The 16988-nt window shown below is 44.5% G+C and overlaps 1 protein-coding gene across 1 annotated transcript in view; it reads right to left on the reverse strand.

The window, feature by feature from the left end:
- Nucleotides 1–11511, reverse strand: part of simc1 (SUMO interacting motifs containing 1) — a 56168-nt gene extending 44657 nt beyond the window's left edge. Inside the window, exon 1 of the mRNA XM_067996382.1 lies at nucleotides 11413–11511. The gene's annotated coding sequence lies outside the window, so the exon portion shown is untranslated. The remainder of the gene's footprint in view (nucleotides 1–11412) is intronic.
- Nucleotides 11512–16988: the final 5477 nt, after the last annotated feature.

The raw sequence follows: 16988 nt of genomic DNA on the forward strand, positions 1-16988 counted from the left end.
CCACCCCTTTAACTTTGTACCTCCATCGATCACATAAACTTTGTATCTGTGGCAAAACAACTTGCATGTTCCAATAGAATGCAACATAATTAATGATTGTCCTGGCCAATCTTAAAGCTTCATACAACTTCATTACAACATGTAGCTACACTGCAGGTGGAATGGCAAATAATATTTTGACATTTTCACCTAAGAGATTCTTAGTTAATAATACAACATAATATTCCCAGAGCTATGTGCTAGAAGCTAAACGGGATAACTTAAAAAAAAATTGTACTTATGAAGAATTCAAAATATTTCCCAAAATACTTAACTTTTTTTGTAATGTGCTGGGAAAGAGGGCAACAACTTTCTATCTGTAGCAGGCCACTGTGTCCACAATGAATGCCGCTCACTCCTCCCACGTTGGTCAAGCATTACTGAACCAGTCCTACAAAGTGGTGGAGAAATACTCAACCAGGCCACAGAGGGGCAGGAACTGATCTTGCCAGTGATCAGACAAAAACAACAAGCCATTATCTGCACAAAATGCAGTCTCAGAATCTTTTTGACAAACAGTAGTATCACTAGTTTGCATAACTTAGTCTGAGGTGGGGAAAAAGAGGAAGAGACATTCCTATGGGATCCAACACTGCACAATATCAGAGATAGATGCCAAACAATCAGACCATAAGGTGTTTAATTCCCTATTTGGAGAATGAGAAAACGTTCCCTTGTTCAGTTTACAGTTCAGAGATGTAGGTTAACCCTTATTCTCTAAATTCCTTATTTTGCCGAGATAAATTCTCACATTAGATTCACCTCAAGTATTTTAGCTTTTTACATTTTTTCAGATACTTTTGCTATGAATTTCCTCAAATTACGCTGTTACTATCTTTTAAACGCTGTCATTGTTAAAGTATCTCTACAATTCTAATGTTGATCTCTACTAATGCTCTCGCCAACTAATCATCTTAAATGCTACCGCCAACTAATCAATGAAGAAGCTACTGAAAAGTAAAAATGTTACCATTTAAAAATCACATAAAACTGATTTATTTAAATGAAAAGCTGTTTCAAATATATTTTAACTATATTTAACTATAAACTTTGTGGACAGTTCCACCCATATTTTAATCAATTTAATCAGCTTTTTTACCTTCTTACCGCAGAGCACCTGTATCTGCTGCTTCTTTTACCACAAGTACTTGGGATGTAAGTGACGAAAGGTTGCTAGGATCACTTACTTAATTGGCACTAATGAGTTGGGGAGTTTCACAGTTTTAAATTGACTCTGTGACTTGCTACATTATATCTCTCCTGTTGCATTGAAGCTGAATTGATTGTTGAATGAGGTAGATCATGTGGGTGGAATTTTAACTCTCCAGGACTGGCGGGAAAGGGGCAGGGCGGTTAAAATTTCAATAATTGGAAATGGTTGGGGGGGCGGGCAATTAACCCAGAGGCGGGTCCATCATTTAAATATGTTAATGATGCTGCATGCCTCAAATTTTAGCAGGCTTTTAATGCCTGGGTTTCCCAGGGCTTGGGAAACTGGGCAGCTGGAGGGAGGCGAGAACGACCGGATACAGCAGGTAAGTGCCTTTCCAGCACTGCTTGTGGGCCAGGAGGAGCAGGAGTGCTTCCCCCCCAGTCCCCCAAGCAAACCTGCTGCACCCCTGGGATCGGCCGAACCCCCTCCGTGCGATCGATCTCCTCCCCCCCACCCCCAACCCGGCACTCCGATCTTGCCGCCCCCCCCCCCCCCCCCGGCATTCCGATTCCTTCCTCCCCCCCCCGGCAATCTGATCTCCCTCCCCGGCAATCTCCTCCCACCCCGCGATCCGATCTCCTCCCCCCCTCCGCGATCCGATCTCCTCCCCCCCTCCGTGATCCGATCTCCTCCCCCCCCCGCGATCCGATCTCCTCCCCCACTCCGCGATCCGATCTCCTCCCCCACTCCGCGATCCGATCTCCTCCCCCCTCCGCGATCCGATCTCCTCCCCGCCTCCGCGAACCGATCTCCTACCCCCTCCGCGATCCGATCTCTTCCCCCCCCTCCACAATCTGATCTCCTACCCCCACTCCGCGATCCGATCTCCTACCCGCTCCGCGATCCGATCTCTTCCCCCCCCCGCGATCCGATCTCTTCCCCCCCCCCCGCGATCCGATCTCCTCCCCCCCTCCGCGATCCGATCTCCTCCCCCCCTCCGCGATCCGATCTCCTCCCCCACTCCGCGATCCGATCTCCTCCCCCCCCGCCGCGATCCGATCTCCTCCCCCCGCCGCGATCCGATCTCCTCCCCCCGCCGCGATCCGATCTCCTCCCCCCGCCGCGATCCGATCTCCTCCCCCCGCCGCGATCCGATCTCTCCCCCCCTCCGCGATCTGATCTCCTCCCCCCACTCCGCGATCCGATCTCCTCCCCCCGCCGCGATCCGATCTCCTCCCCCCGCCGCGATCCGATCTCCTCCCCCCGCCGCGATCCGATCTCTCCCCCCCTCCGCGATCTGATCTCCTCCCCCCTCCGCGATCCGATCTCTTCCTACCCCCTCCGCGATCCGATCTCTTCCCCCCCTCCGCGATCTGATCTCCTACCCCCACTCCGCGATCCGATCTCCTACCCCCTCCGCGATCCGATCTCTTCCCACCCCCCGCGATCCGATCTCTTCCCTCCCCCGCGATCCGATCTCCTCCCCCCACCCCGCGATCCGATCTCCTCCCCCCCTCCGCGAACCGATCTCCTCCCCCCCCCGCGATCCGATCTCCTCCCCCCCCCCTCCGCGATCCGATCTCCTCCCCCCCTCCGCGATCCGATCTCCTCCCCCCCCCGCCGCGATCCGATCTCCTCCCCCCGCCGCGATCCGATCTCTTCCCCCCCCCTCCGCGATCTGATCTCCTCCCCCCACTCCGCGATCTGATCTCCTCCCCCCCTCCTCGATCCGATCTCCTCCCCCCCTCCGCGATCCGATCTCCCCCCCCCCCCCCTCCGCGATCCGATCTCCTCCCCCCCCCGCCGCGATCCGATCTCCCCCCCCCCCCCCCCCCCGCGATCCGATCTCCTCCCCCCCCCTCCACGATCCGATCTACCTCAAGGCCTCTCCGATCTCTCCCTCTCCACTCTCTGGCTGTGTCCTGGTGCCGCAGGCCGTCCCACACAGCAATCAGCCACCTCTCAATCTGGCTGGCTGATTGCCCCATTGGCAAACGGAGACAAAAAGTTTTAAATTTGGCAGGACCTCCACGTTGCCCGCATTTCTGGGTTTCCCGGCTGCTATGACTCCCTCCCCGCTCCCCGCTAATATCGGGGGTTATGTCTTTCAAGCTGCAGACTTGAAAATCAAGACCACAGACCCTAAAAATAAGGATAAATAGTTAAAGTCAGGTTCAACTTATTTTACTATGTGCAGCATCATGAATATTCAAATAACCTAATTTTTAAAATTCTGTATGGTTATTTATATCTTGATGTGCTTAATGCACTGTTATAAGCAAGTTCACTTTAGGGTTGAGTTGGCTTCATGATGATCCACCTGGTGATGGAAAATTGGAACCTAGATGTTCCTTTGAGGCGGACTCAGTAATCCAATACCCAAGGCAGGATGACATTATTCCAGGGCACTGCCGATTACTGATCAGCCAACCTAGCTCATTCGTAAAACTTGGATTGAGCTATCATTGGGCACTGAGATTCTTCCTACTCAATTCCAAATAACCCTGCAGGTCAATGCATTAATTGGTAGAGTGTATGATGGATCAGAGATCTGTCTTGTTCCTTCTCATAAAAGAACCAGGGTGAGGTTTTGGTCTTCTTACCACCCCATTTGCACTTGGAAACAGGGTGGTAGTAGGTGGAAAATAAAGTCCAGATCCTTCTCGGATTAAGTTAATGCAGATTTTACAATTCGCTTGATTTTCTGGGGATATAGCTCCTGGTGGCCAGATCGCCTGTATGAATCAGGCAGGAATCTTATGAATCATAACAACGCCAATGCCGTTTTCTGACCTTACCCCATGACTACTTTCACTTCTTGCTCCTGCCCATCAACTATGGGCACTACAAGTCCTGAGGCTCCCATTTCAAACACTACTTAAAAGGATCCTATACAGGCAAAGCTGAATAAGGCTTATGGAAACATTTTCCTTGCAGTAGCTTGTTGGTTTTTTGACCTTAAAGGACCATCACCACTAGAACTGCAGTGGTTCAAGCAGAAGGCCCACCACCACCACCTCAGGGCAACTAGGGATGGGCAATAAATGCAGCCTTGCCCAAGTCCCCCACATCCTAAGAGAAATTTAAAAAGCTCAGTCTGCAGTTCATGTTTTTATTAAACAAATAGCTATATATGTAAAATGAAATGTGAGAGATTTAGGACAGAGAGCAGCAGAAACTTTTTTAAACAGAGCGTTGTGAGTCTGTGGAATGCACTATTGAAGTTAGTGATTGAAGCAGTGACCCTGGGGGTGAATTTCCTCAGGGTTTCTCCTGAAACCTCCAAATTTATGGCAGTGGAATGGAAGAAGCCCTAAGGAAATTCCTAGCATGTGTCAACATTTAAGACAGGTGGTTGAAGGAGAAGGGGTAAAGGGATATGGAAATCAGGTGGCTACAGAGGATTAAGACTACTGCTTTTGTGGAGGCGAAACACCAACATGGACTGGTTAGAGTTAAGAAACAATAGAGGTGCCATTACACTGGGTATATGCTATAGGCCACCAACTAGTGTGAAGGAGATAGAGGAGCAAATTTGCAGGGAAATTACAGAGGTGCAAAAGCCATAGAGTAGTGATAATGGGGGACTTCAACTATCCTAATAGAGACTGGGATAGAAATAATATAAGGGGCGAAGAGGGGGAGGAATTTTTGAAGTGTGTTCAGGAGAACTTTCTTGACCAGAACAGATCTGGCCTGGGTAAGTTGGAATCAAAGATTGGTAGGCAAAACTGTAATTGAACAGTGTTGGCCTTTAAGGAGGAGATGGTTCAAGTACAGTCTAGGTACATTTCCACATGGGAGAAAGGTAGGGCAACTAAAGCCAGAGCTCCCTGGATGTGAAAAAAGATAGAGAGTAAGATGAAGCAGAAAAAAAGGGTGTATGACAGATGTCAGATTGATAACATAAGTGAGAACCAGGCTGAATATTGAAAGCTCAGAGGGGAAGTGAAAAAGGAAATAAGAGAGAGTATGCGAATAGACTGGCGGCAAACATAAAAGGGAATCCAAAAGTCTTCTACAGGCATGTAAGCAGTAAATGGGTAGTAAGAGGAGGGGTGGCACCAATCAGGGACCAAAAAGGAGATCTACTCATGGAGGCAGAGGGCATGGCTGAGGTACTAAATGAGTACATTGCATCTGTCTTTACCAAGGAAGAAGATGCTGCCAGAGTCTCATTAAAGGAAGATGTAGTTGAGGTACTGGATGGGCTAAAAATTAATAAAGAGGAGGTGCTAGAAAGGCTAGCTGTACTTAACTAGATAAGTCACTTGGTCTGGATGGGATGCATCCTAGGTTGCTGAAGGAAGTAAGGGTGGAGATTGAGGAGATACTGGCCATAATCTTCCAATCCTCCTTCAATATGGGGGTGGTGCCAGAGGAGTGGAGAATTGCAAATGTTACACCCTTGTTCAAAACAGGGTGTAAGGAACTACAAGCCAGTCAGTTTAACCTGAGTGGTGGGGAAACTTTTAGAAACAATAATCTGGGACAGAACTGGCAGTCACTTGGACAAGTATGGATTGATTAGGGAAAGCCAGCACGGATTTGTTAAAGGCAAATCATGTTTAACTAACTTGATAGAGATTTTGATGAGGTAACAGAGAGAGTAAATGAGGGCAATGTGCTTGATGTCTATATGGACTTTCAAAAGGTGTTTGATAAAGTGCTACATAATAGGCTTGTCATCAAGATTGAAAACAATTTTACAACACCAAGTTATAGTCCAGCAATTTTATTTTATATTCACAAGCTTTCGGAGGCTTCCTCCTTCCTCAGGTAAATGTTCAGGAGCTCCTCGAAGCCTACGCATTTATACATATAGAACAATACATGGTGTTTACAGAATGCCCCTGCAACTGCCCGTTGCCAAGGCAATCACCGTGTTCAGACAGAGAGGTGTCACCTGCAGAACCCCCGAATACACATTCAACAAAAAACAAACAGGAAAAAAAACAGAGAGAGGCAGAAACATCCGGAAGGCAGAGAAAGCCAGCAAATGACCCATTATATTAAAAACAGATAACATTTGTTCGCTGGTGGGGTAACGTGTAGCGTGACATGAACCCAAGATCCCGGTTGAGGCCGTCCTCATGGGTGCGGAACTTGGCTATCAATTTCTGCTCGACGATTTTGCGTTGTCGTGTGTCTCGAAGGCCGCCTTGGAGTACGCTTACCCGAAGGTCGGTGGATGAATGTCCATGACTGCTGAAGTGTTCCCCGACTGGGAGGGAACCCTCCTGTTTGGCGATTGTTGCGCGGTGTCCGTTCATCCGTTGTCGCAGCGTCTGCATGGTCTCGCCAATGTACCATGCTCTGGGGCATCCTTTCCTGCAACGTATGAGGTAGACAACGTTGGCCGAGTCACAGGAGTATGAACCATGCACCTGGTGGGTGGTGTCCTCTCGTGTGATGGTGGTATCTGTGTCGATGATCTGGCATGTCTTGCAGAGGTTACCGTGGCAGGGTTGTGTGGTGTCGTGGGGATGGCCATAGCGAGGTGTGGGTGGATATGCCCCCTAGTAAGAACGGGATATGACGCTCGACTCATCGATCGACAGTTCCGACGGGCCACAGCAAAAAATCGCATAGACCTCCTCAGGAGACTAACACGGGACGCAACCAACAGAGTACCCTTTGTCGTCCAGTACTTCCCCGGAGCGGAGAAACTACGCCATGTTCTCCGCAGCCTTCAACATGTCATCAATGAGGACAAACACCTCGCTATGGCTATCCCCACACCTCCACTACTCGCCTTTAAACAGCCACCCAACCTCAAACAGACCATCGTTCGCAGCAAATTACCTAGCTTTCAAGAGAACAGCGTCCACGACACCACACAACCCTGCCACGGTAACCTCTGCAAGACATGCCAGATCATCGACACAGATACCACCATCACACGAGAGGACACCACCCACCAGGTGCATGGTGACTCGGCCAACGTTGTCTACCTCATACGTTGCAGGAAAGGATGCCCCAGAGCATGGTACATTGGCGAGACCATGCAGACGCTGCGACAACGGATGAACGGACACCGCGCAACAATCGCCAGACAGGAGGGTTCCCTCCCAGTCGGGGAACACTTCAGCAGTCATGGACATTCATCCACCGACCTTCGGGTAAGCGTACTCCAAGGCGGCCTTCGAGACACACGACAACGCAAAATCGTCGAGCAGAAATTGATAGCCAAGTTCCGCACCCATGAGGACGGCCTCAACCGGGATCTTGGGTTCATGTCACGCTACACGTTACCCCACCAGCGAACAAATGTTATCTGTTTTTAATATAACGGGTCAGTTGCTGTCTTTTCTATGTTTCTACCTCTCTATCTCTGTTTTTTTTTGTTTGTTGTTTTTTTTTGGTGATTTGTATATTCTGTGAGACCTGGCAGGTAACACCTGTCTGTCTGCACACTGATTGCCTTGGCAACGGGCAGTTGAAAAAACTGTCTGTACTCACCAAGCATTGTTCTGTGAATTATAAATGTGATTTCATCTCGAGGATTTCATTTTCACATCGTTCACCTGACGAAGGAGGTAGCCTCCGAAAGCTTGTGAATTTAAAATAAAATTGCTGGACTATAACTTGGTGTTGTAAAATTGTTTACAATAATCACCCAGGAGGAAGAGGACATCCTTTCTATTCTAAACTTCTTCCACCACTATCCCAGTATCTCCATGGCTGTATCTGAAAAGCTCAGGGTCCTGCTGGTGCTTTTGCCCCCAGACATCTTCCTGCAGCTCCAGAATGTTACTACTCTGCATTGACCACAAAAATGAACCTTCCCTTTAAGCTGCTGCAGGCTCCAAAGACCCTGCAGCAGCGCCCGATTGCCTCTCACCTAATAAGTGAGGCAGCCTATGGAGACCCCGTTTCATGCTGGCAGCTCACTTCACCCATGCAAATTAGGGGCGATCCAGAATTTGGGGCGGGTCCCCTGCCGACTCCTCTGGGCGGCTGTTGCTCTCGCCTCGCTCACCCCCTGCTACTTGCTTGCTGGGAGATTAGGATCGCTCCATCTAGTTTTAATATTTCTTTCTGGGAGCTTGTGTCTCTAATCATTTTAATTTGTTTACTGCTGCCTGCAAACAGACTGGCTGGCTGAATACCTAGAATAGATATTACTGCATGTTAATTTCACTTCAAAGTTTGTGTGGGGCGTGAAATGAACTTGGTAGACAATTAATGTGTGAATTGGTAAGTTCACATAGGTGAAAGAATCACTTAATATTGTTTACTTGGCTGCGAAAAAGAGAAAGAGCTAATTAGCTGAGAATGTTTGTCTGATCAAGAAGTCCTACGAGCAAGGTTCTCACAGATTGGCCTCGTCCTCAAAAGCAGGTGGATGGTTAGAGACAGGTTTGTGGGAAATCTAACTGATGTTTTTAAACCCTACATGAGTGTTAGTTGCATTCAATTGTGAAAGAACATCTTTTTGATATTCCTTTTGTCTCAGGAAAATTGGGCACTAATTGTCCCCCTCTCCATTCTGCACCCGAATAGCACTGCTCCTGATTCTCCAGGATGGCTTTTCAGGTGGCTCACAAGAAGTGAGAATTTTCATTTGTTAAGATGACATGCAAGGATCAAGTGTCAGCATACAGCAGGGTGTGATGACATGTACATGCATCATGCACTGCATTAGATGGGGAGATTAATTTGGCCAGAATGCATGTATGAATGTGAATGAAGAATGGTGGTACAAAGTGTACCCTGCTGCATAATGGGCATTCACGGTAAGCATTGGAAGTATAGAATCATATAGTACAGAAGGAGGCTATTTGGCCCATCGTGCCTTTAATAAAGTTATCCCACTCTCCTGCTCTTTTCCCATGGTCCTCAAGTTTCTCTTTTAACACTGTAGGAGGGGGAGGCTATACACGATAAGCATACTGCATTGCTAGGAAGTAATGGTGGGTTTTCCTAGCTTGGCTGACCCAGTAAAGTAATAACATTTCTTTCTGCATTGCTTACAAGTACACAGTATGGTGGTCATGGCATTGCCAGCTGTAGCCACCTCCTGTCATTATCCTTGTAAAGCACACCTTGCACTTGATGCAGTAAAGGTCAGGCAGATGCTCTTCCTGCACTGACTAAAGAATCTATGCTATCATGTCTAGAGGGAACAGTCATAGGCCCCTATTGAAGCAAACATATTATAAAGTAATTGTCATAAACGGGGCCATACTCTTCAGTACATATTGTATGACTCTTTTAGAGCAGTGATACATATCAACATCACACAAACACAACTCACATTTTCTTTCTGTCAAAGCATGAAATGAATTATACATATTCACTGCCCCAGAATCATTGTATATTTTGAACATATTTATAGAATCATAGAATTCTACAGCACGGGGGGAGAGGGGATTTTACTCAGTGCACCTGCGCTGGCTCTCTGGAAAGAGCTATCCACTTAACCCAATTCCCCTGACCATTCTCCTTATCCTTTTCATTTTAAAGTATTTATATTTATAATAGTTACAGCACAGGTTATCCACTTCTTTTAAAAACTTTTATGGATTTTGCTTCCACCACACTTTCTGGTGGCGCATCCCATCTCCAAACAACCCTCTTGCATAAAAGAAGCTTCTAACATCTTCTTTGTTCTTTTGGTGATGATCTTAGATTTAGTTACAATTCGCCAACCACTCTTAATAGTATGATTGATGCTTCCAAAGAGGAAACAGATGTATAATAATATCAAGTAAACAGCTGTAAGATGTTGATGTTGAACTCTAATTAAAATAATATCTAGTTTACATGGCAGTTAGTGATGAGTGATAAAGTTTCCAAGCAAAGTCCTGGATGAATGATGGAAAAGAAGACAAACCAAAACAATCCTGCCATCACTTCAATCCCTATAGGAAAATGGTCTCTCTGGATATTATCATTAAAGAATGTGTAGGATATCTCTTTATCTTTAGAACACCTCATCAAGCTGGCAATCATAGTCTGCGCTAAAAATGTAATTGATCAATAATTTGAATTGATCAATGTAAATAACAAGCAAAGTGGGATTTTAGTCCTGAAAAATGTGAATTATCAGCTAATTTGAATTAGGTGACTTTCAATTAAGAGGAGTAGACTGTGTAAAGAAAATGGTCATGATGCCGTTATTTGGCTAGTACAGTAGTGACCAGGCTCACAACATAGAGAACAGGGTGCTGGGTCTGAGTTCTCGGATTAATACATTAGATACTGTCCGAAGTCTTGTAAATTTTGGAGTATTTCTATTGTTCGTTTGTCTGCCAGAGAAAAGCAATAAACTTCATCCCTTTTACGAATCTAAAACCTAATTGATGCTCAACCTGACATTTTAATGCTGTAACTAAAATCCTCTTTTTATTTTCGTTCCTGCATTTTATCAGTTCAGAAATGACTCAAAGTAAAAATCTTAAAGGAAAATAGCTGCTGCTTCATTTGCTTGTTCAGCTCCTTTACTTATTGCCTTAAATCGTGGAGAAGGCTTTAGAATTGTTTACTCAGAATAGGGCTAATAGTGCTCAGTCATTGAGTATATTCAAGACTGAGATCGATAGATTTTTGGATACTAAGGGAATCCATGATCTTCTTGAATGGCGGAGCAGGCTTGAGGGCCGTATGGCCTACTCCTGCTCCTATTTCTTATGTTCTATGAAGGATTAAATAAAGGATGGCTTGCAAATTAGCTAAAGTTAAACTCTCAAGTTATAATAAGATAATAGTGAAATAATCAGTTTGAAGAAATAATTAATAATAATGATTTACCCAGTTTGTAAAGTTGTAATAAAGTAATGGATTTCTGTAAGGTTCATGTTTGTAATCTTCTCCACTGTGTAAGAAGTTGCAAATTCATCACTTTAAAAGAACTAATACCAGAAGTACTGGAAATCGTATCAGATGGCTAATGTGGAACACAAAACTTGCTGGGAGATAAATTAGCCAAAGCCAGACAATACTAGGAGGAGCAGGAGCGTGTAATGTTCTCTGAATCTTCCTCTGTAAATTTGGATGGCCCAAGGGATCCTAAATTCCAGGTTAATAGATACTCCAATTATGACTAGAATTTCAATCCACATGTGCATTACTTGAAACATATAACACAGTAAAGCACTGACATTCCACCTCTACCAGCGTCTCAGTGTGATAAAAGTTAATAGGACAGTATTTTCGTAATAAACTGGACAAGTCTAAATCATGTAAAGCTTATGAACATAATATTAAAATATTACCTTAATGCTGGAAAATGGGAACTAGTGCCACTCTGCTTGGGGTCCAACCTCTCCGTTCAGGCACGATGCAGATGTGAAACACTACAGCCTTAATTCATCATCCTTACCATAACCACTTCCTGTAACAAACACATTAACTATTTTTTTCCTCTAACATCACAAATGAAGACAAGCAGTTGTATGTTTTAGTCACATGACTGACTAAATTTGGACAGTTGTTTTGCTCAGAATTTAGTGAACCACGATGAGGCAATATTTTGTTTTGAAGAACCATCAGATAACAGTTTTCCCCTAAATGTGAAACAAGGTAAACAGCTTTTTTTTCAGATAAAGGACAAGTTGATTCCAATAAATTTAGCACAGCTAAAGTATATCTCATTAAATAGACTATAGGGCTGATTCTCAACGATGGCCCCGGGTGTTCAGCATCTGTGTCTAGCTGAGCAGAGCTTGGAGAGGAATGCACCCACCAACGCAAACTTTCTATAGCTGTCCCTGCCCCCACTGTCTGCTTGTGCTCACTTGTGAAGTGTGAACCACCAGGTGCAAAACCAACTAACTGTGTAACAGGACCCACTGAAGTGCGAGTATTTGCGCTGGTGCATGGCTGTGTGCCCTGTGATGTGGAGATGCTGGTGATGGACTGGGGTGGACAAATGTAAGGAATCTTACAACACCAGGTTATAGTCCAACAGTTTTATTTGAAAATCACAAGCTTTCAGAGCTTACCTCCTTCGTCAGTCACCTGACGAAGGAGGTAAGCTCTGAAAGCTTGTGATTTTCAAATAAAACTGTTGGACTATAACCTGGTGTTGTAAGATTCCTTATGTATGTCCTGTGATAGTGCATACTCAGAAGGAATGAGGTCCTCTGAGGACTCTGTGATCACACCCATGCATTCTCGGAGCATGCTTCAGTGATTTGGACAGATAGGCCAGAACACACTATCCACTGGGCACCAAATTTAGCGAAAGTTTTTTTAAAAATTGTTTTTATACAGTGAGTGTGCAAGAGCCTCATTACAGCTACAAATTTCAGTCAACTCTATGCAAATTGGTCCCACATCGAAGTTCCAGACCTTTTTCTCGTCTGCTCGCTAGCCACAATTACCATTGGTGCTCATAAAGATCGAAAGTTGCTGGGATTTGCTGCTCTGACTATTGGGAATTTCCTTCTTAAAGAAGTTTTTGACTGTTTACTATTGCATCTAAAATTCTGAGTTTTTTGCTTTTCTGTTATCAATTTCTGCATTGTCCTTTATTTTACTTCCTGCTGGTGTGTTGGTGCTGTTTTTTTATTGTATTGCAAGACTGATTTTCTTCAATCTTTTCCTCACAATAATCTTTCTGACAGCCTGCAATATTTAGTTGCCAGTCCTGTTCTTTATGTTGCCGTGTTTCAGTTATTGCTACTACATCAGGTTCCTCGCTACGGATTATTGCCTCCAGTTCTCCTGTTTTATTTTGGATGCTGTGTACATCGCTGTACAGGCAGTTTAATTCATCTTTAATAGTTGTTCCTTTTACTTTATTTTTAACAGTCCTTTTATACTTCCATTTTATAACTGTATTTGTTCCTTGACTGTTTGTTATCTTTATTCCTTACCCTGGTCTGACCTTTACACTCATCTCCTGTTTCTTTTATCTTTAAGCTTTTGTTATTGCTATCAGATCTGTCTTCCCATCTTGCTAGTTTAAAGCCTTATCCACCGCCCTATTCATCCTTTCCGCTAGGACTGTGATTCCATTCCGGTCCAGGTGGAGTCCATCCCAGCGGTACAGCTCCTTCCTGTCCCAGTACTGGTGCCAGTGTCCCATTAAATGGAACCCCTCTTTCAGCCACACATTCACCTTTCTGAACTGCCTATCCCTATGCCAGTTAGCACATGGCTCGGGTAGTAATCCTGAGATTACCACCCATGAGGTCCTGCTTTTTAATTTAGTTCCTAGCTTCAGATATTCCCTTAGCAGGACTTCCTCTTTGTTCTTCCTTATGTCATTGGTGCTGACATGGATCACTACAACAGGATCCTCCCCCTCCCTTTCCAGGTTCCTCTCCAGTTGCTCCGAGATGTCCTTTACCCTCGCACCGGGTAGGCAGCACACCCTCCTGGACTCTCAATTGCGACTGCAGACGATGCTATTTATTCCCCTGATTATAGAATCCCCTATGACTACGACCTTTCTATTCTGATCCCCCCCCCCCACTTTGGACTGCCTCATGCTCCATGGTGCCATGGTTAGCATTGTGGACATCCTCATCCTTCATCATTATCCTCACAGGTATCAAGCACCTCATACCTGTTGGATAGGACCAGTGTCTGCGGGACCTCCTTCTCTACCTCTCCCTCCCTTATGTGTTGGAGTGTTTCTAACTTGCACTCCAGCTCAAAGACTCTGATCTAGAGTGTCTCAAGCCAGACTCATTTACTGCAGATGTGGCAATCCGTGACAGTCTCACTGTCCACAAACTCCCTCATTTTACAGTCCCAACACATAGCCAGTACTGCCATTTCCAGTTTTTATTCATTTATAATAGCACTTTACTCTTTACCTTGGTGCAGCATCACAGATATGTCTGTGTCATCAAGCTCTGATCAGGTATATGTGTCTGAAACTTCCCTGACACCAAAGTTGGTTCTAAGATCATTAAGTAAGATACAGAGGTTAATGAAAGTGGTAGAAGATGGATTTCCTTTTCATAGGAGCATAGGAACAGGAGTAGGCCATTCAGCCCCTCGTGCCTGCTCCGCCATTTGATAAGATCATGGCTGATATGTGATCTAACTCCATATACCTGCCTTTGGCCCATATCCCTTAATACCTTTGGTTGCCAAAAAGCTATCTAGCTCAGATTTAAATTTAGCAATTGAGCAAGTATCAATTGCCATTTGCGGAAGAGAGTTCCAAACTTCCTCAACCCTTTGTGTGTAGAAATGTTTTCTAATCTCGCTCCTGAAAGGTCTGGCTCTAATTTTTAGACTGTGCCCCCTACTCCTAAAATCCCCAACCAGCAGAAATAGTTTCTCTCTATCCACCCTATCTGTTCCCCTTAATATCTTATCAACTTCGATCAGATCACCCCTTAACCTTCTAAACTCTAGAGAATACAACCCCAATTTGTGTAATCTCTCCTCGTGTCTTAACCCTTGAAGTCCGGGTATCATTCTAGTAAACCTACACTGCAGTCCCTCCAAGGCCAATATGTCCTTCCGAAGTTGCGTTGCCCAGAACTGCTCACAGTACTCCAGGTGCGGTCTAACCAGAGTTTTGTATAGCTGCAGCATAACTTCTGCCTCTTGTACTCCGGTCCTCTAGATATAAAGGCCAGCATTCCATTTGCCTTATTGATTATTTTCTGCACCTGTTCATGACACTTCAATGATCGATGTACCTGAACCCCTAAGTCCTTTTGGACATCCACTGTTTTTAACTTTTTACCATTTAGAAAGTACCCTGTTCTATCCTTTTTTGATCCAAAGTGGATGACCTCACATTTGTCTACATTGAATTCCACTTGCCACAGTTTTTCCCATTCACCTAATCTATCAATATCACTTTGTAATTTTATGTTTTCATCTACACTGCTTACAATGCCACCAATCTTTGTGTCATTGGCAAACTTAGATATGAGACTTTGTATGCCTTCATCTAAGTCGTTAATAAATATTGTGAATAATTGAGGCCCCAAGACAGATTCCTGCGGGACTCCACTAGTCACATCCTGCCAATGTGAGTACCTACCCATTATCCCTACTCTCTGTCGCCTTTCGCTCAGCCAATTTCCTAACCAAGTCCGTACTTTTCCCTCGATTCCATGGGCTTTCATCTTAGCTAACAGTCTCTTATGTGGGACCTTATCAAATGCCTTCTGGAAGTCCATATAAATAACATCCATTGACATTCCCCTGTCCACTACTTTAGTCACCTCTTCAAAAAATTTAATCAGGCTTGTCAGGCACGACCTACCTTTCACAAATCCATGCTGGTTCTCCCTGATTAACTGAAAATTCTCGAGGTGTTCAGTCACCCTATCCTTAATTATAGACTCCAGCATTTTCCCCACAACAGATGTTAGGCTAACTGGTCTATAATTCCCCGGTTTCCTTCTCTCTCCTTTCTTAAAAAGCGGAGTGACATGTGCAATTTTCCAATCCAGAGGGACAGTTCCTGAATCTAGAGAACTTTGAAAGATTATAGTTAGGGAATCCGCAATGTGCTCACCTACTTCCTTTAAAACCCTGGGATGGAAACCATCTGGTCCTGGGGATTTGTCACTCTTTAGTGCTATTATTTTCTTCATTACTGTTGCTTTACTTATGTTAATTTTATCGAGTCCCTGTCCCCGATTCAATATAAGTTTTCTTGGGATTTCCGGCATGCTATCCTCTTTTTCTACTGTAAATACTGACGCAAAGTAATTGTTCAACATGTCCGCCATTTCCCCATTGTCAATGACAATATCCCCACTTTCAGTTTTTAAGGGGCCAACACTGCTCCTGACCACCCTCTTTTTCCTAATATAACTATAAAAGTTCTTCGTATTGGTTTTGATATCCCTTGCAAGTTTCTTTTCATACTCTCTTTTTGTAGCTCTTACTATCTGTTTTGTGACCCTTTGTTGATCTTTGTATCTTTCCCATTCGCCAGGATCTGTGCCATTTTTTGCCTTTTTGTATGCCCTTTCCTTATGTCTCATACTGTCCCTTACCTCTTTAGTTGTCCATGGCTGTTTTTTTTTGGCAAGTAGAGTTCTTGCCCCTCAGGGGTATAAACCGATTCTGTATCATGTTAAATGTTTCTTTAAACATTTCCCACTGATCATCAGTCATTTTACCCATTAACAGATTTGCCCAGTTTACTGTGGACAGTCTCTGTCTCATCCCATTGAAGTCGGCCTTGCCCAAGTCTAGAATCTTAGCAGCTGTTTCACTTTTTTCCTTTCAAACACTACATTGAACTCGATCATGTTATGATCGCTATTGGATAGATGTTCACGCAGTTAAGCCATTAACTAAATCTGGTTCATTACTCATTACTAAATCTAGTATGGCTTTCCCCCTTGTTGCCTCCAGGACATACTGCTGTAGAAAACTATCCCGGACACACTCAAGAAATTTACTACCTTTCTGACAGTTGTTAGTCTGCTTTTCCCAATCTATGTGAAGGTTAAAGTCCCCCATTAAGACCACTATGCCTTTCTTACACGCTTGTCTAATCTCTGCATTTATACAATCTAGCACTTCAGAGCTGCTGCCAGGGCTCCTATATACAACTCCCACTATAGTCTTGGATCCTTTTCTATTTCTCAATTCAACCCATAAGGTCTCTGTTGGCTGCTTACCTCTCGTTATATCCTCCTTTATCATCAAAGTGATTTCATCTCTAATCATTAAGGCTACTCCTCCCCCTCTTCCATTTTCCCTATCTCTCCTGTAGACCTTATAACCTGGTATATTTAGTTCCCAATCCTGACCATCCTGCAGCCATGTCTCAGTGATAGCTATCATGTCATACCCTCCAATTTGAATTTGAACCTGTAGTTCATTTAATTTATTCCTTATACTCTGTGCATTT

The sequence above is a fragment of the Heptranchias perlo genome, chromosome 14, assembly GCF_035084215.1.
Source record: "Heptranchias perlo isolate sHepPer1 chromosome 14, sHepPer1.hap1, whole genome shotgun sequence".
In the NCBI taxonomy this organism is placed as follows: Eukaryota; Metazoa; Chordata; class Chondrichthyes; order Hexanchiformes; family Hexanchidae; genus Heptranchias; species Heptranchias perlo.